Here is a 13,263-nt window from a genome sequence, read left to right on the forward strand (position 1 = left end):
CAGCAAGCTATCGATGCACCAAATGTGCAAGAAATGGTACCACCAAATACTCCCACAGGTATACAATCAAGGATAGATGATGGATTATCTATTGGTGGAAATGATGAGCCAAATGTGGCTGATATGTAGGTGGGACAACAAGCTGAAATGCCCTCGAGAAGATCATTTAGAGTGTCTAGGCCGTCTGATAGGTTTGTTATAGGGGTAGACTATGTGATGCTTACTGATTGCGGGGAGCCTTCTTGCTACAGAGAGACTATGATGCGCGAGGATCAACGCAAGTGGGAGTATGCTATATGCAATCAGAGATGAGTTCACTTATGAAGAATAAGACTTGGGACTTAGTTTCTTTGCCACATGGAAAGAAAGCATTGCCATGTAAATGGGTCTACAAGATGAAGGTCACAGGTGATGATGTGCCTAGGTACAAGGCCCGTTTGGTCGCTAAAGGGTTCAAGCAAGAGAAGGGTGTGGACTTTGATGAGATATTCTCTCCGGTTGTGAAGATGACCACACTTAAATGCATGCTTGAACTAGTGGCAGCAGAGGATATGGAGCTTATGCAGATGGATGTCAAGACAGCTTTCTTGCATGGGGATTTGCATGAGGAAATTTACATGGTGCAGCCGGAAGGCTTTGAAGAAAAGGGCAAAGAGCATTTAGTTTGTAAGCTGAAGAAGAGTCTCTATGGTCTTAAGCAAGCGCCTAGAGAATGGTATCAGAAGTTTGATGCTTTCATTCGGTCCCACGGTTTTAGAAGGAGTGAAATTGATCACTGCCTCTACACTAAAAGGGCTAAGGATAATAGCCTGATAATCCTGGCACTATACGTGGATGATATGCTATTGGCTAGCAAGAATACTTATGAGCTAGATGCATTAAAGGCCAAGTTGCATGAGGCCTTTGATATGAAGGATTTGGGACTTGCAGGTCATATTCTTGGTATGCATATCACGCATGATCGGAGTAGGAAACTCCTTTGGCTTTCACAAAAAGAGTATGTTACAAAAGTATTGCAACGTTTCAATATGGAGGGGGGGAAGGGAGTGAGTACTCCATTGGCTCCATATGTGAAACTGAGTCATACAGATAGTCCCAAATCAGATGAGGAAAGGGCCATGATGGCCAAGGTTCCTTATGCATCAGCAGTTGGGAGTCTTATGTATGCTATGATAGCTACTAGACTAGACATTGCATTTGCAGTGGGAGTTGTGAGCCGGTATATGGCTAATCTAGGAAAGAGGCATTGGGAGGCAGTTAAGTGCATCATGAGGTACATGAAGGGCACCAAGGAGATGTGCATCTGCTTTGGTAGAGGAGACATGCGTGTACTTGGGTACACAGATTCAGACTATGCAGGGCATGTGGATAGTAGGAGATCCACTTCTAGTTATGTGTTCACCTTTGCAGGTGGTGCAGCGTCATAGGGTGTTCTGCACCCACCAAAACTTGTGTGGCTCTCTGTTTCTCTCTCTCTCTCTTCCGTTCTTGCTTCCGTTGAGAGCACTCTCGGCATAAACAATATGGCTAATTCAATAATAAATCACCACCCCTGACATTTGCAGGGAGGATCTGGTCCTAATAGACCCTGTGTTGTGCCTCACATCCATATTTTTACTCAATTGTTTTTTTCCTTTAAAAATTTGATAAAATGCTAGGATTAGTTAGGTGCTTGACAATGGAAAGCATGCCTACCACAACCTAGTTTTCAATAGGGGGAACCTATTCCCTTCAATCCCTTCATAGGATGAGAGAGAGATGCAACATGAAACACATAGACGAGAGGAGAGGATGCAATTTGTTTTAAAGAGAAGAAATTTTTTAACATCAGGCCAGAAGGCAGGGGATTGAACTCAACACACCTAACAACCTTTCTTAGGCCGAGTTCACACCACCAGACGGCATTGAGGAGAGCCATTGAGATGCTGAGTGGAGTGGGCAGTTCACACCATGCGGCGGTCATCTCTAGCCCGAATTGAGGTGTCTCTGCAGCGCACGACAAAGTTTCCAAAATTTCTGTCAGGTCGGAAGACCCTGGGCATTCCCTCTGGGATCAGGGGCAAGCAAAAGGAGTGCATCTCACTCAACCATGTCCGCCAGATGGTGTGAACTACTCAACCTCAGCGCCGGTTACAGACTTGTCAGGGTGGCAGCCTGAAATGAAGAGGGAGATGAAGCTACAGTCCAATCCAATGTATGGCAATAAAATCAAGTAAGTATTCTTCTGTCATATGCAAAATTTCTCACAGGACCGTTGAAGTGGCTCCCAGGAGGTATGTATTTTTGCGTTCATGTTCAGGATTTAGGGTAAGAGCAACCAGCACAGAGCAGATGTGGCTCCCAGAAGTTATGTGTTTTTGCGTTCATGTTCAGGGTTTAGGGTAAGTCAGCAACCAGCTCAGAGCGGATGATTGTGGTTATCAGAATTTGAGAAGACCGGAAATGCAGATGAAACCGAACATCTAGCTCTTTTGATTTTGTTCAGGTATGTACATCCATTGGAACAGGAAAATTTTGGTGCTATTAGTTGAGAAGATTGGAAATGGAATTCCAGCCGAACAGCCATTTCTTTTGATTACTTGGAGGAGAGAGCCTTAGCTGCAATTTTTCTTTCGATGCAGCTCCGTTACTGTTCCACAAACCAATAAGCCTTGCCACAAGCTCGGCACTCATCTGGATATGCTGTGCGTTGCGCGTATCTGTCCATATTTTGTAGGCTAGATTCATCTTGCGTTGCTTCGTCTTTAGTGGGATGCCCCATTGCCTATAAAGCTCCTGTCTTTCGATTTCTGTTAGCCGAGTTTTCATGTATTTTGCCAGCAAATCTCTCTCACGCTTCAGAGCTTGCGTGCTGTAAACAATTAAAGAGAGGTACTTTTTAGTTCTCAGAGGATAGGTTTGCTGCTGACCTCAAAATAAGAGACTAAAGTTCAAAGAAAGTAAGAACACAGATCTCCTATCGGGATGTTGTACCTAACAGCGAGTGTCGCCAGCTCCTCTCTTGGGACAAGACCTGTAGTCTTCAAGCCTAACGTTGCATGTTGATTTCTTAGCCTCATTAACCTTCGCAGCTCCATTTCTATATATATCGCGTCTGCACAATCCCCTTGGAACAGAATGTAAAACTGCGATCTGTGAAACATTGAGATACAACACGCATCCCAGAGTTCAAAGATCTGCTTCTGTTTGTTCTGGATGTCACGTTTCCATCTGTCAGGTGACGCTGGAGTTACCAGATCATCAAAGGCTTCTTCAGCATTTCTGTTTCTCTCTAGGTTCAAAACCTTGAGGACAAAATCCCACGAAAGAAACCAATTTATCAGCACCTTACATTACTTCTATTGGGACGATAAAATTTAACACCAATAATGCAAATCCAAGAGAGATTGAAATTAAAGAAAATGCTTCAGCTCCTGCACTTTTATATCGACCTCTTGCAAAGTTTGGCTTGTGGAAAGCTGGAGCAATTCTTCCACCCCTGAATCAAGGTATTGAAATTTGGTAACCCCCTCTTTCAAACCTGTCACGTAGGAACGCACGCTTCTGGTATTTTCCTCTGCAGCAGTTTTACACACGTCTTATGTAAGTTAAGTATCACTTCTTTGGCTTAACCATTGAATTGCTAGTTTCTCATGAACGGTTGCTGGACGTGAGCTTAACCTGCTTGTGGTGGGGTGGTTTCATCAATCATAAAACTCGTCTTCATACATGATTGGAGGGAATGAGGACTTTCTTCTGTAGATTCCCGTCTGCTGTTGGTGCTCTCCAAATCATTCGAAGGTGTTCCCGCAGACTGGACAGTCGATCTAGGTGAGACAACTTGGTCCAGTGACAGTTGCCTAATCATAAGCAACTTCTCCAAGTCTGTCATATTGCCATTGGCAATGCTAAATCTCTCTTTGTGCCTGGACACTGTCCTTTGAATTTTATTGTCAAGGGACATGCTGCCAGTGTCCTCTTCAATAGTGAGGCTTTTACCGACTGGGTCCTTTGTTGTGAAAGCTCCAGTAACTTGAGACTTGTACATTGCATCTCTCTCAGCCTGCATCTTGACAACACTTTCTGCCGGAGGGTTCTTGCCAGTTCGAGCTGAATGAAGGCATGCAACATCTTTCTGAACTGCCTCGAATGTTTGATTTGCATCCTTAGTAAGTTCATTCTGCAGATGTTCTATCTTGCAGATTTGTTGAAGTAAAACTGCAGAAGCTGATGATGCTTGCCTTTCCAACCATTCATTTCTATTCTTTTCCAACGGTTCCTCCAAGATCGTATCCATAATCTTCGCCTCAACCTTACAGTCTTGGTCTTGGTTTTGGGCAAGATCCTTGGTATGTTGAAGGGCCTCATCACATAAGTATCTCTGCAAGAGTTGATCATCAGCAGTACTCAACAGTGGCGTTGAAGACCTTGTATCAACAGTATGACACAGTGCCTGTTAAATGCAGATATATTATCAGAATGGTTCTCTTGCTCTTACCTGTTTGTACCACAAGATACCATAGCTTTTAACTTGAACTATGTCTAGTAACTCTGGTGTACATTCTAAATGCTTATCAAACATCTGCATTGACTAGAAAGGAAAAATCAAAATGCTGTAGAATCTTTTTCAAGGGAAGCACTAATCCATTTTGGAGAAAATCAATTAGCTTACAAGGGCTCTTGTTTGCTGAGCTGATTCCATTTGTTTCAGAAACTCATTGAGTTGAGACTGTGCAAAATCCCGTTGCTGTAAGGCTTCATGCATTTCATTTTGCATCTGATTTGGCATTAAATTGTATCAAGAAGGAAGTGTCAAAAGCTATTGATGAATGAATTGAAAGGAAAGATGTTGACTCCAGCAATTGTTTGAGGGGTAAAAAATTACCTGCTGAATCTTGATATCTTTCTCTAGTAACAATATCTCAGAGGAGCTCTGTGAGGATAAATACATGGTAGAGAATTGCAATTTGGCTTCAAGAAGAGTTAGCTCCTTTTTCAACTGCTTGATTAGAGCCTTGTCCGAGATTATCTTGAAGAGTTCTTAATATATGTTAGACAGGTATTAACCGAAGTCATAAATCAGCATGAGAGAGACCTCTTTGCGCAATGCTTGTTTTGACATGAAAAGCATATTTTACCAGTGTAATAGCATTTGCTAAAAGATCTGCAATGCTGGGTCGGTTATCCAATAAAGAGAAGCAGTGCAATCTCCAAACACAAATTGCCACTCACCATGTTCACTCGTGCAATGTTAGTCACCTCCTTCGCACAGGTAGCAAAAGACAATGTGTTCTTTGATTGCTCAATATGTCGATTGGATGGACTCATCATGCATATTATTGCCGTACGGGCATTGCCTCCGAGAGAATTTTGTAGTATGCGTGTAAGTTTTGAATCCCTGTAAGGAACATGTCCCTCTTTGGCTCTCTTGGAATCGCTGCATTTCATAACAATCGTAAAACAGTTTTAGATGGTAGTCCCTCAATGAGACTCACAATACTACTACATTCAACTTATTTGAATTTTATATATGAGATTACCTGAGCTTGCGAATAACAGTGCACAGGGTCAAAAGGCTGCGATTAATGTGGCAACCCTCCCTCAGCCTAGTTCCCTCTGGTTGTGAAAGTGATGCACGTTCACTGCCTGCAAGGTCAACGAAGTTCTGTATAGGGTTTAATTCTTTTCTATCAACTGAATCTGGATCTGGGCTCCATGATGGGATATCTTTTATGAATTACAATGTTCACCAACTATCAGAATCAGGCAAGACGTGGAATATGAATAAAGAGAGTTTACTCACCAAAAGTGCAACTAAAGACTTGCCAGGGTTTTCATTGGCCACCTTTTTTGGGGAGCTCTCAATTGTCTGCACAAGGTAAAGTCAGAGTGAGGAGTGATTCACTTTCCACTCATTGAATATTCACTTAAAAAGAACAGAAAAGATGAAAATGTGCCAGCCTACCATTCTGATAATCTGATGAGACCTTGAACTGACATCATTCAATGATGTCTCTCCAACTTGCCTGTGTGCTGCAGACATTATAACATGAAAATACTTACTTCAGTTGGCTTCCCCAAAAGATTCCCCCTATTTCAATACTCGAAAAATTTCCAGCCATACACTAATAGAATCCTTAATTCTTCAAGCCTGCTGAAAAAGGTAGATTAGTTCTACTCACTGCCACATATGGCCAAAAGATTACGAAGATGATCTTTATCCCGGACAATTTCTTCCACCAATTTCTCTATGACCGTTCCCCTCTGTCCAATCAACACACATGTTAGTGCCTGCATAACATTGAGGCTTCTACAAGATGATAACTTGAAAGTCATTAGAGCTGATCAAACACTGATGGCACTTTGGTTAAGCTGAGAAAGGTTGTGCCAGACTGGTGCATGCTTAATAGGGGATGTGTATTGCATTCGATATTTGCAATGGCAGGTGGTTTTGTAGAGATTTAGGATAGCAAGGAAGCAGGAGTTTGCAGCCAAGCTGAGCACAGAGGATTCTTCTGCGTAGGTTGACGTGATGGAGTACCAGCAATGTGTACGTAGCTTGATCTTTCTCACCAACGACATTAGTTTTGCAAGGGGGATGTTGAGCTGCCTTGACTAGGAAGGGGAGCTGCCAGTTGAAGAAGGTAGGGATAGGGGAACAGATTAAGGTGAAGGGGGGTTATAATTGGAACTATGTTGGCGTACTCGAAGGTGGTAAAGGGGGTCTTAAACCAAGGGATTGAGGATGTGGAAGGTGGGCGAGTCCCTTGCGATTGAGAGGAGGGGCTTGAGGAAGAGGAAGGGGGAAAAGGATGACTTTATCAGGGTAGGGGGCAGGGGGGACCATGTGGCAGAAGTGTTATGTTCCAGTTAGAATGGGGCATGACTTTGGATGGATCGATGAAAGAAGATCCTTAGAGAGACCAATGTGATGTGTATAAATGTAAATAGTTGATTGTGTGGATATATTTTAAGGATTGTTCTATGATTTAGCGAGGTCTTTGGTGATTGGGATCCAGGATGACTAAGGAGCTCTGAGACTATGCACATTTGATGGTTAAATCATTAGTCATGCTCCTATGGGCAACTGCCTAGGGGCAAAGTAAGGTCTTAATTAATTTAATGCATGGGAGAAGGGACTAAGGCCTCCTCCTCTCATGGGAACGATTCTCCCATAGGCTCTATAGCATAGCCTCAGCAATGAACAGACACGTAGCCTCAGCATAGCCCTCCAATGGGGACTCAAACATGCCCTCGTCAACGAGGAAAACATATAGTTGTATAGAGGGGTGGTACTAGCTAGCATAACCAGTCCACAGTTCTCTCTCTCTCTCTCTCTCTCTCTCTCTCTCTCTCTCTCTCTCTCTCTTTAGCATTCCACACTTCTGCATTGAGTAGTTAGGACGGGCACAATTAGTCAGAGAGTGCTCCAGGCCCCTTGTAGCAAGGGGCGTAGGGAGTGGAAGTAGGACATCTCAGGTCTCTTGTAGCTGAGGGAGCATCTCCATGACTTTCCTCTTCAGTCCCGATGGGAGATCCACAAGATCTAGATAGCACAACCATTGCATGCTGATGACTTGCTCTAGCAAGACGACCATGAGTCTCAGAGAACAGACCGACCCTGGCATGGAGGACGAGGCAGCTTCAACTCAATAGGAAGCCCTGCAACCAGCACCTCTACCAGCAGCACCTCCAGCACCAGAGGCACATGGATCATGGTTGCCAATGTGTAAGAAATCCTAGATTTACTATATTTAGAAATGTGCTAAGGAACAGAAAGGAGACTGAAATAGCAGAGAACAAGGAATAATTGTATTGCTTGAGTGTCTGTAGTGTATCTGTAGTGTGTCATCCATACAATTGGGCCTCTCTTATATAGAGAGTGAAGAGTCACACATGAAAAGGTGTGTACTCCAAAGTGTATGTGCACGAAGAGGTGTGTACCCCTTGTGAAGGGTGTGACCCTTGATGAGAGGGTACATTACAATAGAATGTCTCTTGTGAAGGGTTGTGCCTCATAGGAAGTGTCCCGTCGAAAGGGCATACCCTTCCACAAGTGTCCATTCATCAAACCATCCATAAGTCTAGATATAGAGAAAGGAATACGTCACAGATCGTGACATCCCCTCCCACTCAAAATAAGACCCTGGTGGAGATAATGAACTGATGCAGAAAATATCACGGTAAATTCTGAAAATACTGCTGTAAAATGTCAGGGTACTGCTGTAAGTCTTCATCAGATTGCCAAGTAGCGTCGGAGTCATCCAGATCTCACCAAAGAACAAGGAATTCCGTGATAAGTCAATGTCGAGTCTCTCGCTATCGATGGTCCAGAATACGCTTAGGAATAAGGAGAACATAATCGTCTTCAATTTCTAGGACATAATCACCTGCAGGAGGAACTGCTTCATCGCGTGGAATGTACGTCTTTAGCAAAGAAATATGAAATGTCGGATGGATTTTACCCCATGATAGTGGTAATTCCAATTCGTAACTTAAAGGTGAATTTTTCTTGATGATCCGGAAAGGTCCATAGTATCTTGGTCGCAACTTAGGAAACACAGACTTAACCGTCTTATAGCAATGTGGGGCTACAAATAATAGCACCATGTCACTAGTGTCAAATTCCAAGTGACGTCTATGTTTGTTGGCAGACCGTTGATACCGCTCTTGCACTTTTCGCATATGATCCCTGACTTGGAGTAGAATGTCTTGCATTTCTTGAACCAGTTGATCAGCTAGGGCCACTCGATGTTGAAGTATGAAATTCGTTGGTACAATTGGAGTGTGTCCATAAGCTGCTTGAAATGGAGTCATGCTGATGGCACTATGGAAAGAGTTATTATAAGCAAACTCAAGGAGTGGTAGATACTCTTCCCAAGTTGCTATGCGTGACTGAATATAATGTCGAAGCATTTCTTCGAGAACTTGGTTGACTCTTTCAGTTTGGCCATCTGATTCTGGGCGGTAGGCTGAACTGAACAGTAGAGTTGTACCCAAAGATTCGAAGAGTGAAATCCAAAAGTGACTGGTAAACTTAGGATCTCTGTCGGATACGATATTCTTGGGCAATCCATGGTGTCGGAAGATGTGTTGCATGAAGAGTTTGGCGATGTCCGGAGCCTGTGCACTGCTTTTGCAAGCAACAAAGTGTGCCATTTTGGACAATCGATCAACAATTACCATAATCTGAGTGTTACCTCTGGAGGATCCTGGTAGTGTTGTAATGAAATCCATGGAAATACTTTCCCATCTTTCAGTTGGAACTGGAAGAGGCTGAAGAAGTCCTGCTGGAAGTCATTGGCTTGCTTTCATTTGTTGACAAGATAAGCAAGATGTAACCATTTTGATGACGTCGCTTTTCATCTGAGGCCAGTAGTATGTTGCACTGAGTAACCTATAAGTCTTATTGATGCCTGGATGGGCAGCATAAGGAACTACATGATGCTCTTTTAACAAAAGACGTCGAACATCCTTGTCATGTGGTACACAGACACGATCTTGATAATACAGAAGGTCGTCCGTATAAGAATAGGATGAGAAAATCTTCTGTTCGGAAGTCGAAGGTTGATCTTTTGAAAGAACTTGTACTGCTGTGCCGGAGTCTTTATCATTGAAATACTTCCCTTTGAATGAATTCGGAACAGCCATAGATAATGTAGAGATTACCATAGCTGATGCTAGAGTTAACCTGCTGAGAGCATCTGCAACTACATTGCGTAGTCCTGGAATGTACTCAATGGTCATGTGAAAGTTGGCCAAAAACTCAACCCAGCGTGCTTGTCGAGCGTTCATGACTGGCTGAGTAAAGATATACTTTAAAGAGTGATGGTCTGTCTTGACCACAGAGTCGGCTCCCATGAGATAATGTTTCCAAGAGCGATAAGCATGTACAACAGCAAGAAACTCCTTATCATAAACTGGGTATCGGGTTTGGATATCGGAATGTTTATGGCTGTCAAAAACAATAACTCTGCCTTCTTGCATCAAGACTGCTCTTGTAGCGATGTCGGAAGCATCGGTCATGACCTCAAATGGAAGGTTTGGGTCAGCAATAGCCATAACTGGTGTGGTAGTGAGCTTGAGTTATTGGAAACTATACTCTGTTTCGGGAAGCCATTGAAAAATTACTGTGCTTTTCAATAATTCAGACATAGGAGCTGCGATTTCGGAAAACTGATAGACCTTTGTATGGTAGAAGTTTGCCAATCCAAGAAAAGAGCGGACATCATGAACATTCTTAGGAGTAGGCGAGTTTCGGATTACCTCGACCTTCTTGGGATCCACAGAGATGCCTTGAACTGAAATAACATGTCCCAAAAATTCGAGTTGGGTCTTGAAGAACTCACTCTTCTCAATGTTGATGTAGAGAGAATTTGCGCGGAGAACTTTAAATACTTGGTGAAGATGTTGTTTGTGCTCATGTAGGGATCTGCTGAAAACGAGGATGTCATCGAGGTAAACGATGACGAACTTATCGAGGAAAGGCCTGAAGATGTCGTTCATTAGTGTCATGAATGTGGCCGGGGCATTGTTTAACCCAAAAGGCATGACCAAACATTCATAGTGTCCATACTTTGTTCGAAAAGCTGTCTTGTACTCATCGCCTTCTCGTATGCGAATTTGATGATAACCTGAACGAAGATCAATTTTTGAGAATTGTGTTGCGTGTAGAAGTTGATCAAAGAGGTCACCGATGCGAGGCAATGGATATTTGTTTTTGATAGTGAGCTTGTTGAGGGCTCGGTAGTCGATGCAGAGGCGCATTAACTTATTCTTTTTTTCCACAAGTAGTACAGGAGATCCGAAAGGGCTGTGACTGGGCCAAATGTGACCTTTGTCGAGTAGTTCGGTCACCTGTCTTTGGATTTCTTCATTTTGAGTGTTAAGAAACCCGATAAGGAGGTTTCGACGGTGGATTACTGCCGGGAATAAGTTCGATTGGGTGATCCACTGGTCGTCGAGGTGGTAACTGCTTTGGCAATTTCTGTGGAAAAATATCCAGGTAGGGCTGGAAAAAAGGTTGGTTGAGGTATTCAGGAGGATCCTTTGTTGGTGTCTCCTCTACTGCCGTAACCAATAGAAGTGAAGTCTTTACTTGACGTTTACGAATCCACTTCTTTACTTGTAGGACAGAGGCAACTGGGGTTGAAGGAGAGTCCCTAGGACCAGTTAGCTCAATAAGTTTTCCCTGGTGGATAAACTGGATAGTATGGCTGCGAAAACTCACCACTGTTGTCCAAGTATGACATCGTACCGAGAAAGAGACATGATGTCGAAGTTCAACTTGTCCGTATAATGTTGGATGCGAAAAGACAAGTTTTTGATCTTGGTGTTGCACAAGAAGGTAGTTCCATTTGCGAGTTCAATCTGATAGTCCATGAGACTAGGACTGGTGGTCAACCGAAGTTTGTCGACCATAGAACTAGCCAGGAAGTTATGAGAGCAGCCACTGTCGATGAGGATAGTGACCGTTGTTCCATGAATCGATCCTTGAACACAAAGTACTTGAGTGGCCAGGAAAGGTTTGGGGTTGCTGGCAAGGCTCAGGTGGATGGTATTTGCCATTCGAACAGCTTTGTCTTTCTTGTCTTGTGCTGGGGTAGCATCTTCTGTTTGGGAAGTGCTAGGTTCCATATTGGAATTTTGCTTTGGTCGCTTGGGACAATCGAACCATCCATGGTTGCTTGTACAGATGGTACAAAGTTCTTTTGTGCTGGAGTAGTTCTTCTTGTCAGTGGCTGCACCTTTATGTTGGGGATGTCGGTAATGACTTTGTGAAGAAGAAGAGGCGCGATCCTGGGAGGGGTGCTTCTCTTGGAATCCAACATATGATTTCTGAGACTTGTGGGGATCTTGAGACTGTTGCTGACCTTGATTACCCGAGTTTTTTTAAAACCGGGGGTTATCTTGAGGGCGAGCACCTTTGGCCATAGTAGAGTTCTGTGTTCGATTAGCACTCTGCTTCCCTGTGTTTTGGAAATCTGTTATGCGCTCTGCGTAAGCAATAGCGCCAACTGTGGTGGTGATGTTTGCTTTAAGGACATCAATGCGTAACGAGGGATTTAGGCCTGAGATGAAAGCATGAAGGCGATCATTCTCAGTTAAACCATCAATCTCCAGCACCAATGTGGTGAACTGAGAGATGTAGGAAGACAGGGAGCTTGTTTGCTCCAACTGTCGGAGTTTTGAACGTGCTTGGAAGTCCGCATTGGCAGGTATGAACTGCTTATGGAGCACGTGTTCAAAATGTTCCCAGGTTAACACACTTTTGCCGTCCTTTAAGCGTCTTTGCCACCATAGAAAAGCTGTATCCTTAAGGAGGGAGGCTGCCAAGGCAATCTTTTTGCCTTGAGTGAGGTCAACAATATCAAAGTACATGCGCAATTTTGCGAGCCATTGGTCAACTATTCGGTGATTTCGTTGACCAGTGTAGGCTTCGGGAAGTTTAATGTCAAGTCTTTTAGTTGTGGAAGCCGGGAGTAAACGGTAGAGGGCACGGAGTTCAGTGTTTTCTACCTCTGGTGGGAAGGAGTCCACATAGTTGTCTGGTTGCATCACGTCATCCTCTGTATGTGTGGTACTGCGAGAATCTTGGAGTTGTTGGACTTTCTGGACCAAGTTGGAGATGCTGTCTTGAAGCTGGGAAATTTGAAGTTGAAGTAGTGCTTCGCCTTGTAAGTTGACTTCAGGGGTCTTTTTTGGACTTGAGTCGCTTATCTCCGGAGAGGCTGCACGCGAGCGTTGTGACATATCTGAGGTCCGCGTGAGAAAAGCACTAGCCTGCGCTCTAGTTTGTACCATTCCTGGAAGAAGATTCGGGCTGCTCCCTGAGGTTGCTCATGTTGGAGGGGGCAGGCAAGGCAGGATGGAACCACCCGTGGAAATCTGGTAAAGGAGGTCCTGTCTGAGGTAACACTAGTGATGCCGAAATGGGTGCTACTGCTCGTGAAAGTACAGGGGTAGGTTGCAGAGTCCACGGATTGGAGAAAGGATAAGGAGCTGCTGTCGGAAGTGGAGGATATCCAGGAGAAGGAGTGCCTTCAGAGTGTAAATACTGTCTTGGGGAAGGTACAACCTGTATAGGAGGATATCTGGGAGCTGAAGGAGGTGGAGAGTACCTTGGAGATGCTGAAGCTGAGGGGTAAAAATCTCTCCAAAGATGGACAGCAAACTCGTGAGGAATATCGGGTTTTGGGTATCTTCGTGTCTCGTGGAACACAACCTGGACTGTGCTGAGGAAGTAATGTAACTGAGGTGCCTCACGCAGAAGGTATAGGATGT

The 13,263-nt window shown here is 43.9% G+C and overlaps 1 long non-coding RNA gene and 1 pseudogene across 2 annotated transcripts; one reads left to right on the top strand and one right to left on the bottom strand.

Moving 5' to 3' along the window:
• The first annotated feature begins 1,682 nt into the window (after positions 1-1,682).
• On the top strand, positions 1,683-4,837 carry LOC147889606 (uncharacterized). Of its 2 annotated transcripts, XR_015542837.1 has the most exons (3): positions 1,683-2,212; positions 2,374-2,485; positions 2,622-4,837. It is a non-coding gene; the product is annotated as an uncharacterized LOC147889606 (long non-coding RNA). The 2 variants fall into 2 exon arrangements; XR_015542836.1 differs by having other exon boundaries at positions 2,374-4,837.
• The window catches only part of LOC147889607 (kinesin-like protein NACK1), a 36,191-nt pseudogene continuing 25,451 nt past the window's right edge, over positions 2,524-13,263 (bottom strand).

The sequence above is a fragment of the Dipteris shenzhenensis genome, chromosome 20 (genome assembly GCF_047967505.1).
Source record: "Dipteris shenzhenensis isolate YYH24624 ecotype China chromosome 20, Dip_SZ_1.0, whole genome shotgun sequence".
Lineage (NCBI taxonomy): Eukaryota > Viridiplantae > Streptophyta > Polypodiopsida > Gleicheniales > Dipteridaceae > Dipteris > Dipteris shenzhenensis.